The sequence below is a fragment of the Dasypus novemcinctus genome, chromosome 22, assembly GCF_030445035.2.
Source record: "Dasypus novemcinctus isolate mDasNov1 chromosome 22, mDasNov1.1.hap2, whole genome shotgun sequence".
NCBI lineage: Eukaryota > Metazoa > Chordata > Mammalia > Cingulata > Dasypodidae > Dasypus > Dasypus novemcinctus.
In genome coordinates, this window is record NC_080694.1 from 71,458,907 (window position 1) to 71,472,006 (window position 13,100).

Here is a 13,100-nt window from a genome sequence, read left to right on the forward strand (position 1 = left end):
TACATACATGGAATCCACACCTCCCCCTCTCTACTTCATTTTTTCAACAAAATAAATATTTTACAATACTCCCTTACAGGGACTAAAACATCAAACTCGGGGATATAGGGAACATAATGATGTATTCTTCTTACGAGATGTTCACTAGAGTCATAAAAAGTAATGAGAGTAAAGACCGTCATGAAGATGCTAAATACCATTATAGTGTGGCATGTTCAGATATTTGTCCAACAATATTTATTTATCACCTACTATAAGCCAGATATTTTTCTAGGCCCTAAAGATAAAGAGATGATAGGATACACAAATCAGAAAATAATAACTTTTGGTAAGTGCTATGGAAGGAAAACCACAGTGCTGTCAAGAGCTGCTAGAATTGGTGGGGAAACATATGGAGATATAGATGAGTTGAGGAACTGCCTCATACCCATTCCAGGTAGACCCACCCAACTTAAGAAGGAAGAGGAAACACTAGCTGGCCTTATGAGCAAAGACTGCATAGACAAAGCAGATTTTGAGACTCTAAAGAATGGAGATAATTTGGGTCAAATAATCATGGGGATACAAATTCCAATTAAGGGAATGTCCATAGTGATGAGATGGAGTCAGGAAAAACAAGCCCTACATGGAAAGAACTATTTAAGGTTTCTAATGAGATCAGGTTACAAGATAGGTAGTAATTAGAATATTGAACACAGTGATTACAATTAAAAAGAATTAGATGGGTAGTGTGTTACTAGTGGAGGCATCTTTTAAATCATGAGGAGATGGAAAACTGCACCATTTTAAGAAAGTTAACTCAAAGCAGGAGTGGAATGGAAACAAGGAGCTCCACTAGAAGATGATGGAAACAGCACAAAAATGGAAAAAAATTAAGACAAGCTAGGGATACTTTAGTAGGACGGAAAGGCAAATAAGATGGTCCTGGAAGAGATGGGAAGGAAGATGCTGGATGGCCTGTTTCCTCCCATCTGTGAACCTCTTTCCTTCTTTTTCTACCTCTTACATTCTTACATTCATCTTACATTCTTATACTGTGGATTGTGTATTTACTTTTCTTTACATATCTAAGTCTCTTTCCTTATTTTTCTAATTTTCTCTTTTCTTTCTTCTCTCTCTTTCTTTCTCCCTTCTAATACTTTGACTTCTTGCCCATCATGGCTTTCCCTTACAAGGTTATAACAAATTAAAGGCAGTAATTTAATACTTTTCTTTTTAACATATGTAATTTCTACTCCTTTTTCTAAATTTACTGAGAATTTGTTTTCCCCTTTTTTAAAAAAAAAAACTATTCTTATATTTTTCTCTATTTTGTTGTCTAAATTTTCATAAAAATTTTCCTAAATTTAAGAAACCTATAAAATAGTAACCTGTCATATGGAATTATTTTTAAAAATAATTATTTTAGGTTATTTCACTTCTTGGATAGAGTAAGGAATATAAGCTGGAATTGATAAGCTATCGCTATCTTCTTTCCAACATGGAATTGGCACTGGCCTATGCAACAAGTTAATTGCCAACAGATTTGGAGATGAAACATCACTTTATCCTGATACACATAAATCCATAAAAATCAGCATCTATGTGTGTACTTAACCTATTGGTGACAGTGCTTTATTATGAAGAACCTAATAAGGAAATGTCAAAAGCATTACTTAGTTAGAGAGAATAGAGGAGAATGATGAACATAAATGAGAAACATGAGGAGAAAACCTTTCAGTTGTCCTCAACAAACAAAGAAGAATATGAAGGAATCAAAGTATCAATATTTGAAGCCCATCAAACACATATAGCTTGAAACGGAGGCAGCATAATTTGGATGGAAGATACAGGAGTGGAAAATAAAATGAGAATGTTAAATCTAACAAGTCACATCTGTGTCTATCACCACAGCTCTTGAGTATGTACACTGAGGAGTGGATATAAGAACAGCTAAATATCTGTCACAACAGTGCAATCAGCTTCTAAAGTGAGTGGCACTAGACACAGCCGGCTGGTTAAAAAGTTTCTTTTCCAATATTAGATTATTGGTCACAGACGAAGGAAAGTTATCAAAAGAGGGAAGGGGATGGCTGCCACTTTCTACCCACAGCTTTCATAGCCTCTTTGATATCCTTATTCCTCAATGTGTAAATTAGAATGTTTAGCATAGGAGGAGCAACAGTGTACAATACTGAGATCAATCTGTCCTTCTTCAGTGAGTAAGAGGAGATGAGCTGTATGTATGTGAATATGGAGCTGCTGAAGAAGAGAAGGACAATGACCAGGTGGGATGCACAGGTGGATAAGGCTTTGCGTCTCCCCTCTGAGGAGCGGATTGTCAAGATGGTGGAGATGATGTAAAGTTAAGAAAGGATGATGCACAAGAAAGGGGTCCAACCAATGAAGACCACAATGCAGAGCAATGCCAGCTCAACAGAAGTGTCCCCACAGGACAAAACCAACAGAGGGGGGATGTCACAGAAGAAGTAATCAATCTGGTTGTTGCCACAGAAGGGCAGGTGGAATGTCAGCGCTGTGTGCACCACCCAGTTGAGGAAACCACCCGTCCAGCAGGAGGCCGCTGACTAGCTACTGAGCACTTTGTTCATGAGAACCGAGTATCTTAAGGGTTTACAGATGGCAGTATAGTGATCATAAGCCATTGCTCCCCAGAGAAAGCACTCTGACCCTACAAAGAAAATGAATGCAAAGAGTTGAGCCATGCATCCCCCCTCCCAAAAGAAATGCTTTTCTTCTCTGACAGGAGATGCACCATCATCTGAGGGACATTGATGGTGGGATAGCAGATGTCCAGGAAGGCCAAGTTCCCTAGAAAATAATACATGGGTGTGTGCAGGTGTGGCTGAGCCACACTTAGTGAAATGATGAAGACATTTCCTCCTAGAGTACAGATGTAAGTCATGAAGAAGACGGTGAATAGTAATAACTGCAGTTCATTTAGGTTGGAGAATCCCAAGATGAATTCAGAAAGAGCTGTTTGGTTCTTTTCTTCCATGAGGATGACTGATTTTCTTTTGGGAACTGGGCAAAGAGAGCACAGATTATAATAATCATGTGATGTGATACTCTGCAAAACAAAAAGATAAAATGCCACAAATAAAAATCATTGCAACCTACATCAAATTCCTACCCAGAACTCAGCTGTGGCTTCTTTACACATGGCTCTTCTGCTTCTTCTATATTTAATAATATACTTGACAAGTTTATCTCCAAGAGACTTAAATCCTTGTGCTTTCTATGTGTCAGTTGGACCCAGAATCTCAACAGAATTGCAACACATGCATTCCAGTTCACTGGATTCACCCAGAACAACAAAGATATGATGATGGACAATATCCATCTCAAAGAACAGAGAGAGCCTGCAACTGCAAGCAAGGTAGTCTCAAGAACCTGCCCCATAGGAGCTAAGCTCCTTCTCAATTAGAGGTAGATGGGCTTCAACATTCCAGAATCCTCAGGATTGGGGAATGAAGAATGGACTAGAGTGGACGTACTGGTGTTCTACTATATAATTATTGTGATTCTAGAAATGGAAGAACCGTTATCATTGATGTGGAGACAGTGGTTACTGGAGTTTCTGAGGGGAGAGAGAGGGAAAATAAGTGTAATATGGAGGCATTTTCGGTACTGGGAATTGTCCTGAATGGTATTGCAATGAAAGATATAGGTAATTATGTATCTTGTCATAATTTAGAAAATTGTGCAGGAGAGAGTGTAAATGGCAATGTAAACTATAATCCATGCTTAATGGCAATGTTCCAAAATGTGTTCATCAATTGTAACAAATATACAACACTAATGAAAGATGTTGTTAATGTGGGAAAATGTGCGATGGGTAGGGAGCTGGGTATATGGGAATTCCCCTTATTTTTCATGTAACATTTATGTAATCAAATGCTTTAAAAAATATATAAAAGTATATTTAAGAAGTTCCAACCCAGCATGTAGCACATTCTTGCAAATAATGTAACTATCGGCCAACACACATGAAGATCCATCCAATGCTTTACCTGTAGATCAAATATTGGCAAATTATGCAGCTCGGGTAATTCTAAATTATATGTACCACCAAAGGGCACCATACATCCTGAGAATTTTCTGTTGATAAAGACTGGTTGGGTCCACCCACATTTTCTTGATGTGTGATGGTTGTTGACGAAAAGTTTGTAAAAAGAGATTTCGGGCTTCATTAGCTTCTTTAGAGCCACCCTTGCTCCCTCTTTCCATACTTTAAGGCTGATAAACCATTTAATACCTTTTCTTTTATAGGTTATGGGGTTATAGAGGGCATTCCATTGCTTTTTATTGGGTCAATAAAATGAGGAGGTAACTGGTTAGGGTGTCCTGACACAAACACACTTTTAGTGCATATGTCAGAACAGGGGAGAAAGGTGACAGGCAAGGCTCCCAGATTATGACTGCTTCTAAGATCAGAGAATCTTTTAAACTGAGGAGGACAGATTAGTTTTCCAGATTCCGTGTGTTGCAGTAAGACACAGCATGCACTTTTTGACCTTCCATACTCTGAGCTCTTCAGAATGACTGTTATTGTCCTCATTTTGCAAATAATTCTCTTAAAGCTCAGAAAGATTATGTAATATGTCAGAGATCACATAGCTAGTAAACACTGGAGAGGGGACAGACCTGGTTAGTCTAACCACATCTTAGCCATATTTCCAACCTAGAATGGCTAGCAGGTCCCATCTTGTATGTCAGTTCTAATCTATAATTGAAGTCTGCTTTGCGGGATAAACCTCATGCAGAGAAAAACAGTGACCTGCTCTCCCACTACCTTCAGCCATGAATTAAGGCGTGACAGTGACAGCATGTACTCCTACTATTTTTCAACCTTGTTTAAAACCTGTGCTTTATTTTTGTCTTCAGATATATATAGGAACATGTGTTTTGAAAACATCAGCCCTTTCTCTGCCTTTCTCCTTTCCTTCTTCCTTCATTCTTTCCCTTTCTCTCTCTCTCTCTGTCTCCCTATCTATCCTTTCTGCTAATACATGGAGTTATGTGAAACAGATATGGGCAATATTGGACTTTGTAAATGGTGAGTTAGTCATGTATTACTCCAGAGTTCTCCCTCTTGCTCGTGTTAATAACTCTGAGAGTTTCAGGTTTTCTTAAACACTTCTCTGCCCTATGAGGACTGTGGGAACAACCTGTCTCTGCATCTGATCCAGCCACTCCTAGACACTTTACTTCAGTAACAACTCTTCAGTATTCTCACCAAACAAGCTTCTAAGTCATCAGAGTCAAAGAAAATTGGGCCAAAAATTGTATTATGAACTCAATAGCTCAACTGTCTTGATAAATAAGGGTATTTTTGAGTTTGTACATAAATCCTTAGTTCATTTTTGGAGGTGATTTCTCCAATTCCTTAAATTGATTGAAAAACCAAATTCCAGGAGAGTTGTCTCTTTCAGACCGTAGCGTGTGTTAGAGTGGAGTTATTTTAAAAGACACGGTGGGCTCATGTTTAGATGATATTTCCCAATTTTATTGCCTTTGCTTTGTTTTCTAATTAAAAGCAATGTATGTATTTTAGAATAACAAAAAAATGGAGAAAAATAAAATAAAAACATTTAAAAGCCTTAATATGCCCACCAATGAAAACCTCTACTAATATTTTGGTGTATGCTTTTCTAAGCAGTTTTCCATGTATGCATATTCAAACTTGGAATTAGAATGTACTTAATAGTTTTAGCCTTTTTCTTTTAGCTCCATATTGTGATAATTTTCCATGGTGATAAATATTCTCCTGATACGTGATCTTTGAGTTATATACAACATTTTCTATAATTACAGCAAACTTTCAATATATCCTACCCTTGTTGGTGGATATTTATATCGTTTTAAGTATTTATCTTTGCAATGATAAATTTCAGTGATACACATATGGAATTAGATGTCCTGAATTTTGAGTCAGATTCTTTGTGTTATAAGATACTCATACAAATAAAATTAGAGACCCACTGGTTCAGGTCACTGATCTTGAAAATCCAGAAGTCATTCGGCTAATGCAGGACTCCATGTCTTTGTGGTGGCCAAATAATTTTAAGTGCTGTATAGAAGAGGGCAGCAATCCTCTCTGATCACTTCCCTGAAGCACCTCCTTTATTTGTTACAGCAAACAGATGAGGCAAATAATAAATTTATTCTACGTTTCAGCAGGATAAAATGTCTGGCAGGCAGCAGTTATTCAGTAAGCAGGTAGAAAAAGACAGCCTTAGCTTCCCCCAAAGCTAATATACTTTCTACTGAATGGCAAAATTTAGTTTTCCTTTATTGATGACAACTGAATTCCCCCTTAAAAATGCTTCACTAGGGGAGCAGATGTAGCACAAGTGGTTAAGCACTGTACAAGGTGCTTATTAGAAACAAACAAACAAACAAACAAATAAACTACTCTCTTTGGGGAGTGGCTGTAGCTCAGTGGTTGAGAGCCTGATTCCCATGGATGGGATCCTGATTTCAATCCCTGGTACCTCCTAAAAAAATAATTCACTAGTTTTTAATACAATTTAGGTTTGTTAAATCAAACTATTTTAATTAGTTAAAAACTTTTATGGTTATGTGCTATTCCTACAGTATATTGATAGCTATATCTATTTTTACTGAACTTCAGGTCTTTTAATTTGAGTCTATTTATTTAGACAATTGATTCCCAATGTGGTTATTTCCTGCCCTCACTATAAATTAATTAACAGGTACATGTTTGTGTTTTTAAGGGATAGCGATCTATTGTTTAACTAAAGATCACTAACAAAAATGCTTGAAAAATTAAAATGGTTGTAGGGAGTTTGAAATGTTCAAGTTCTTATTCAAGGGGGAAAGTAATTTTATGGTTTGAAGCAAATTATAACATTCATAGAGATAAATAAAACATGAATTTAATAATGAATGTGGATAAGTTATTCCATATTCATTCAAACAATGGACTTCATTGCTGGCCCTGACCTGTTCAAAAACACACATCGAATTCCAAATTGGGAAGGAAGGTTTTCTGTACATTTCTTTTTTTTCTTTTTTTGTCTTTATTTATTTTTTTAATGTTACATTTAAAAAAATGAGGTCCCCATATACCCCCCAACCCCTCACTCCACTCCTTCCCCCATAACAACAACCTCCTCAATCATCATGAGACATTCATTGCATTTGGTGAATACTTCTCTGAGCACTGCTGCACCTCATGGTCAATGGTCCACATCATAGTCCACACTCTCCCATATTCCACCCAGTGGGCCATGGGAGGACATACAATGCCTGGTACCTGTCCCTGCAGCACCACCCAGGACAACTCCAAGTCCCGAAAATGCCTCCACATCACATCTATTCCTCCCACTCTCTAAATAAGCAACAATGATGGCCACTTTCTCCACACCAATGCCACATTTTCTTCAATTACTAAACACAATAGTTCATGAATAGTCCACTCTAATCCATACACTATTCCTCCATCTTGTGGACCTTAAAATGGTTGTGTCCACTCCACATCTATATCAAGATTGGGCTGAGATTTCACATGGATGCTGGATGCAATTCTCCTGCTTTCAGTTGTAGGCACTCTTGGCTCCCTGGTGTGGTGGTTGACCTTCTTCACCTCCATGCTAGCTGAGTGGGATAAGTCCAATAAACCAGAGTGTAGTAGTTGTAAGTCTGTTGAGGCACAGGGCCTGACTCTCACATGGTCATTCCAAGGATTCAAGTTCCCTGGGTATACATTAAACGCCAGCAACAACTACAGTTCCAGTAAAAATAACAGGATAGACTTGTTGACAAAGATCACGTCTAAGTCCATCTCCATCACACAGAAACACAAACTCCATAGTAAGGCCAACTGAGATGGCACTGAACTACATCTGGCACGACCATAGACCCTGTGGGACCCTGTATTCCTCAGAAAACCAATACCTGGGGTTGTATCTACGTTATCTGTTTCTGGGACTCTGCTCAGGTATGCATAAGGGCAACCCCTCTGATAACCTCCCAGCTCTTTTTGGAGACTCATAGCCATATAAACTCATTTGTCTTTTCCATTTCCCCCTTTGATTCATGTCAAAAAGCATGTTTAACTCCTGGTATTATATGTAAATTGAGATATTCTGCTGATCCGAGTTGACCCTTTTATTCAATGTCATTTTCTAGTTACATCATCAGCTGTTACTTGGTAGTAATCCCACGGCACCAGGGAAGCTCATCCCCAGGAGTCACGTCCCATGCTGGGGGGAGGGTGACGCATTTACATGCTGAGTTTGGCTTCGAGACTGGCCACATTTGAGCAACTCAAGGCTCTCAGGAGGTAACTCTTAGGCACCCTGCAGCTCTAGGCCTTGTTCTTATTTCAGGTGCACAGGCTCACAAGCATAGTCATTAGGATCAAGGGCTCATTGTTGGATCTTCCTTCTTTTTTGGTCTTTGCCATTGTACTTGGGGGATTGTTGCTGTTCCTTTAGGGACTGTGATAGAGTTCCCCTGGCTAGGAACTCAGCACTTCTTCAGTTGTTGTTTTCAATTGTAACCACTATGAAAATATACAAATATTTTTATGTATCCTGGATATATGCCCTGTAAAACTCCCTACCAACCATGTGTCCCCTGTCAATAACATCCCACACCTGTATTCCTCCCCTGCCATTGTTGAACTTTTCTGTGATCCAAAACTTCCTTAAAAGTGAAGTGCAATATACTGCCTTCCATTAATAGTAAAATGGAATATAATGATGAGTTTAAAGGTTAGATATAGAATACATATTAATTTAAAATATTAAGGTGAAAATAAATTGGGGTACCAAGAAATGTAAAAATGCAAAAGCTTTGTTTTTGATATTTTGCCTTCCATCACTGCAATAAGTGTTGCCCTCTATGCAAATTGGCAAGGCAAATACTTCCATCTTTTCCTCAGTGTCTATACCCTATCTTTTTCTTTTCTTTTTTTCCTAATTATTAAGCTTATCTTCACAAAAGTTTTAGATCACAGTAACTCATATATACAATATACAGTATGACCACATATCCAACATAAAAACCTTTTCCCTTCCACAGCAATAATCTTTTTTACATATTCATACTATATTTACTGAAACTCATGTACAGATATTGAGACAATAGCTTTCAAACAAGGTAACATTTAGGTTTACATTGTGGTTTATTTTAGACTATACAATTTTCTAAAATTTTAGTTATCTTATGTTTTACATTATGATTTACATTTTAACCTATCAGCCTCTATATATTTTTGGTGTATTTTAACATGTCTTATATCCATCCTTGTGTACTCTTATGGAACACTTCTATTGCCCACACAGTTCCATTGGTTCCATCTATTCAATACCTTTTCCCCCTCCCCTTAGGACCCACAGTGACAGTCAATCTTCATTGCTTGAAGGGCCATGTTCAGAGATACTTGCAACAGTGTTGAAGGCTTGACATGCTCAACTGCCCTAATGCACTGGGAGCCACCATTTCTCTCAAGAGATACAATTTCCTCTATATTCCGACACAGGACAGGCTCCTAGGGAGTATTGAATTCTCATTTTGCCATAGTGGGTTATATCATTGGAGAGAGACCCATAAATGAGAGTGAAGTTATACTCACATCCTGGGGAGGACTGATGTACATTTCTTTTCAATATGCTTTATGTAGATGTGTTCAGGGAGTGGAGAGGATATGTTAAAGAAAGGTTTAAATTCTCCTAAAGTAGTACTTCACATTACCAGAACCTAATTACTTCTCAGTTACAAATTTCATTCCACTAACAGAAGAATCCCCAAATCCTATTCTCCAATTCATTTTCCCCCACTCCTAGGCATTCTCAGGCCTTACTTTTCTCTTTGTCTTTTGATTTGGAAACCTTTTACTTCTGAGGAAGAAATTAGACCAACTGACTAGGCTAGCCCTTATTGCCCATTCTATTCAACAAATATATTTTGAGGATCTTCTCTTTGCCTGACATGGTATTTGCGAGAGATAAAATGCTAAACAAAACAATCTGACCAAACCTTCGGGAATATATCAATTGGGGGTTACAACTTTATAAAGCCATAATAATTACTTTAAAGGAGAACAACAGAAGAGCTAGCATGGTTTGAAGAAATCACCAAAACTTTCTTGAGAAATTGTGGGTTGAAATCTCATGAGATAACTAGGCAAAATTGGAAAGAAATGGAGGCATTTGAGAGATTTTAGAAGGGATTCAATTTTGTTATGACGTGATGGAATAGAGTGTATTGGGGAAAATAATCATAGGTGACATATATTGAATCCTTATAATGAAGTAGACTTTTTACATGCCTTGTGCAATTTGATTCTCACAAAAATACACTATGAGTTCAATTCCCTGTACCACCTCAAAAAAAAATTTACTGTCACCTTTAAGAAAAAAATACCCTATGAAATAAGTATATCATGCCCATATTACAAATAAAATTTAAAACCTTGCATTTGGAGAGATTAGATAATTTGCCTAATACTCCTCAGATTGGAATGAGGATATTTTTATCCCCCTTAAAGAGCATGCTGTACTGACCAACGTTCTTGGTCTGCACACCCACCTGATGAATAATGGAGTCATTCATTGAAATAGGAGACGGTGAAAGAGGTCCAGGTCTGGGGAGCATCATGATTTCAATTTTACTCATGTTGCATTTGAAACGTATTTCAAATAAACACGAGAATTTGTCACATAGCCATGTGGTACTTGGACCCCAGAGAAGAGGCATGCACTAGAGGGAGCTTTCTAACACATCCGCGTATAAAGGAAATTGAAACTATTCATATGGATGGGAGAATGTGGAATAAGAGATAGGGGAGTACTGGGGCAAACTACCCAGGGTCTTCAGACTAATTTGCTAGGTAAAAAGGATAGAAAAGCAGAATGAGAAGGAATAAAATAGAAACAGGAAACTGAAAACCAGGGAAGCATTGAATCACAGTCAGTCTATGGAAGATGGCGCCATCTCATAAAGCTGCTTTGGGAATAGAGGAGCCCCAATTTTGTTTCCAGACTATTTCACTTAAGAAAAGTTATCCCACTGAGACCTGCCTTCCAAACAAATTCAGGCCATTATGAGATCATAAAAGCAGGCCAGTTTGCAGAACAGAATGAAGGAGAAAACACAGCTCAGCCTCTCACATATTCAGGGAAATAAATACTTTCTCAGGGATCTCCTGATGTTTTTGTTTGGTCACCTAGGATTCCACCCAACTCTTCTCTGCCACACAATCATTCCTTTCTGCAGAACATGTTTTTCTTGTGTTCCAGTTCCTCAGATTGTAGTCGTATGGTAATGTGACCAGAGAAAATAAACAATTAACATGTTACTCCTCCAAGAATATCAGCCTTTTTTTTTTTATATTTCAGAATACACCCTATCATTTTAGTCATTTGTGTCCACTCAGCAACCTGATTGTCATTCTTGCTGCCTCTTCTGTCTGCCAATCTTCATCTTCACAGCTCAGCTCAAATGCCACCTCTCCCTTCACTTGAAAATAATCTCCAGAATTGTTTAGATCTCAGCTGTGACATCCAACACCCAACATGTTTATTGGTGTGATTTATTTTGCCTATTTGGTCATGAATCCTTGACCCTTGTACTTATCTAATTCTTAATAGATTTGTAAATATTTGGAGACACATAGTTTTAGCATTCAGTAATGGATTACTACTGTTGGAATATCAAGCACTACAGCAGAATTTTCCAAGAAAAAAAAATGGGATTTCTCCCCTTCCTTACATATTCACAATACTGTAGAACTTTAAAAAAACATTCATACCTAGCATATTGTTTTTATTCTCATAGCAATCATATGAGGTAGAATTGTAGAATGTAAGTTACAGCAAATAACTGATTCTAATAAGGGCATGATGAATAAACACCGAAGAGTAAAAAAATTCTTTCTCCAAATCTGGAACCATATACACTGGGTGATACTAAACCTATTCTGTGTAGGTAATGGCTGCCTCTTGCAGACAAAGCATATGCCCTGACACAGTGCAGTCTACGGGTCAGAATTCCTCATACTCAGTACAGATCATTTCACACAAGTACAGGGAAACTGCCCCCTCTTCCCTACTCAAGACCAGGAAACCATAGTACAAGAAAAAGATGTTTTCAGGGACCCATCATGAAAGCTGTCAAGAATGCCCAGGAGGAACCCTTAAGGAAAGGCCTCTAGAAAATTCTTAAGAAAGATGTTCTCCTAGACTCCCCATTGTGATCTCTTCTCTTCCTTCTAAGGGACCCAGTGCCTTTTATTAAAGGGTGTTCTAAAAAAAAAAAAAAGAGGGATTTGGGAATACAGATTCTCCAAAACACAAAGGTTTCAAAGTATATCATGCAATCCCTTACTTGTAACTGAAATCACACAGCGAACATGTAGAAGGAACAAGCAGGAATGCTAAATAATTGCAGGCATCAAGGATACTAGACCACAGGAAGACCTTCTTGTTAGAAAGGCACACAAAGTGTGTTTCTGACACAATGCTCTGCAGTCATGTGGCATTTTAGTCTCTCCTTTTCATATAATGAAAAAGCCTGTCCTTTATTTAATAGAGAATCATCAAAACAGTGAAATTACCTGCAGTGAAGGAAGCCCCGGTTCACAGGCACTCAGCCCGCTCCACCACCGAGAACGGCTCGAGGCCCCTCCCCAGAGCCCACGGGCCCTTACTCTCTGCTCCCACCCTTAGTCTCTCCTCCAAAGACCAAGCACAGGAAAGTGTCTCTCAGAGCAATGGAACCACAGCCAAGCAGTTAAACATGCTTGCTCACCTACTAGTGACAGAAAATGCAGCCAAAACGAGACTCCACCAAGGCTCATGGCGCCTGCTGTAAGAGAATTTTATGAGCTGGAGGAAGGGGCAGGGCAGGGTCCCTGGGGGCCGTGCTAAAGCCTCCCGCTGTGAGGGCTCCCCCAGCTGAGCGCCAAGCATCTCTTCAGCCCTAAGGCAGCGCGTGGGACCCAGGAGGGAAAGGACGAGGCCCGGATGCCAGGTCCCCACTTCTGGAGGAACCCTTCCCGGGGCCCAGACAAGCCGCCTGGGCCCTGGCTGAGGCCCCACGACTTGGAACTCAGCCCTGAGCACCCC

At 38.7% G+C, this 13,100-nt stretch overlaps 1 pseudogene; it reads right to left on the minus strand.

Annotated features, from left to right (window-relative positions):
• Positions 1-2,051: 2,051 nt before the first annotated feature.
• LOC105747465 (olfactory receptor 5V1-like) lies at positions 2,052-2,998 on the minus strand (annotated as a pseudogene).
• Between the last annotated feature and the right edge of the window lie 10,102 nt (positions 2,999-13,100).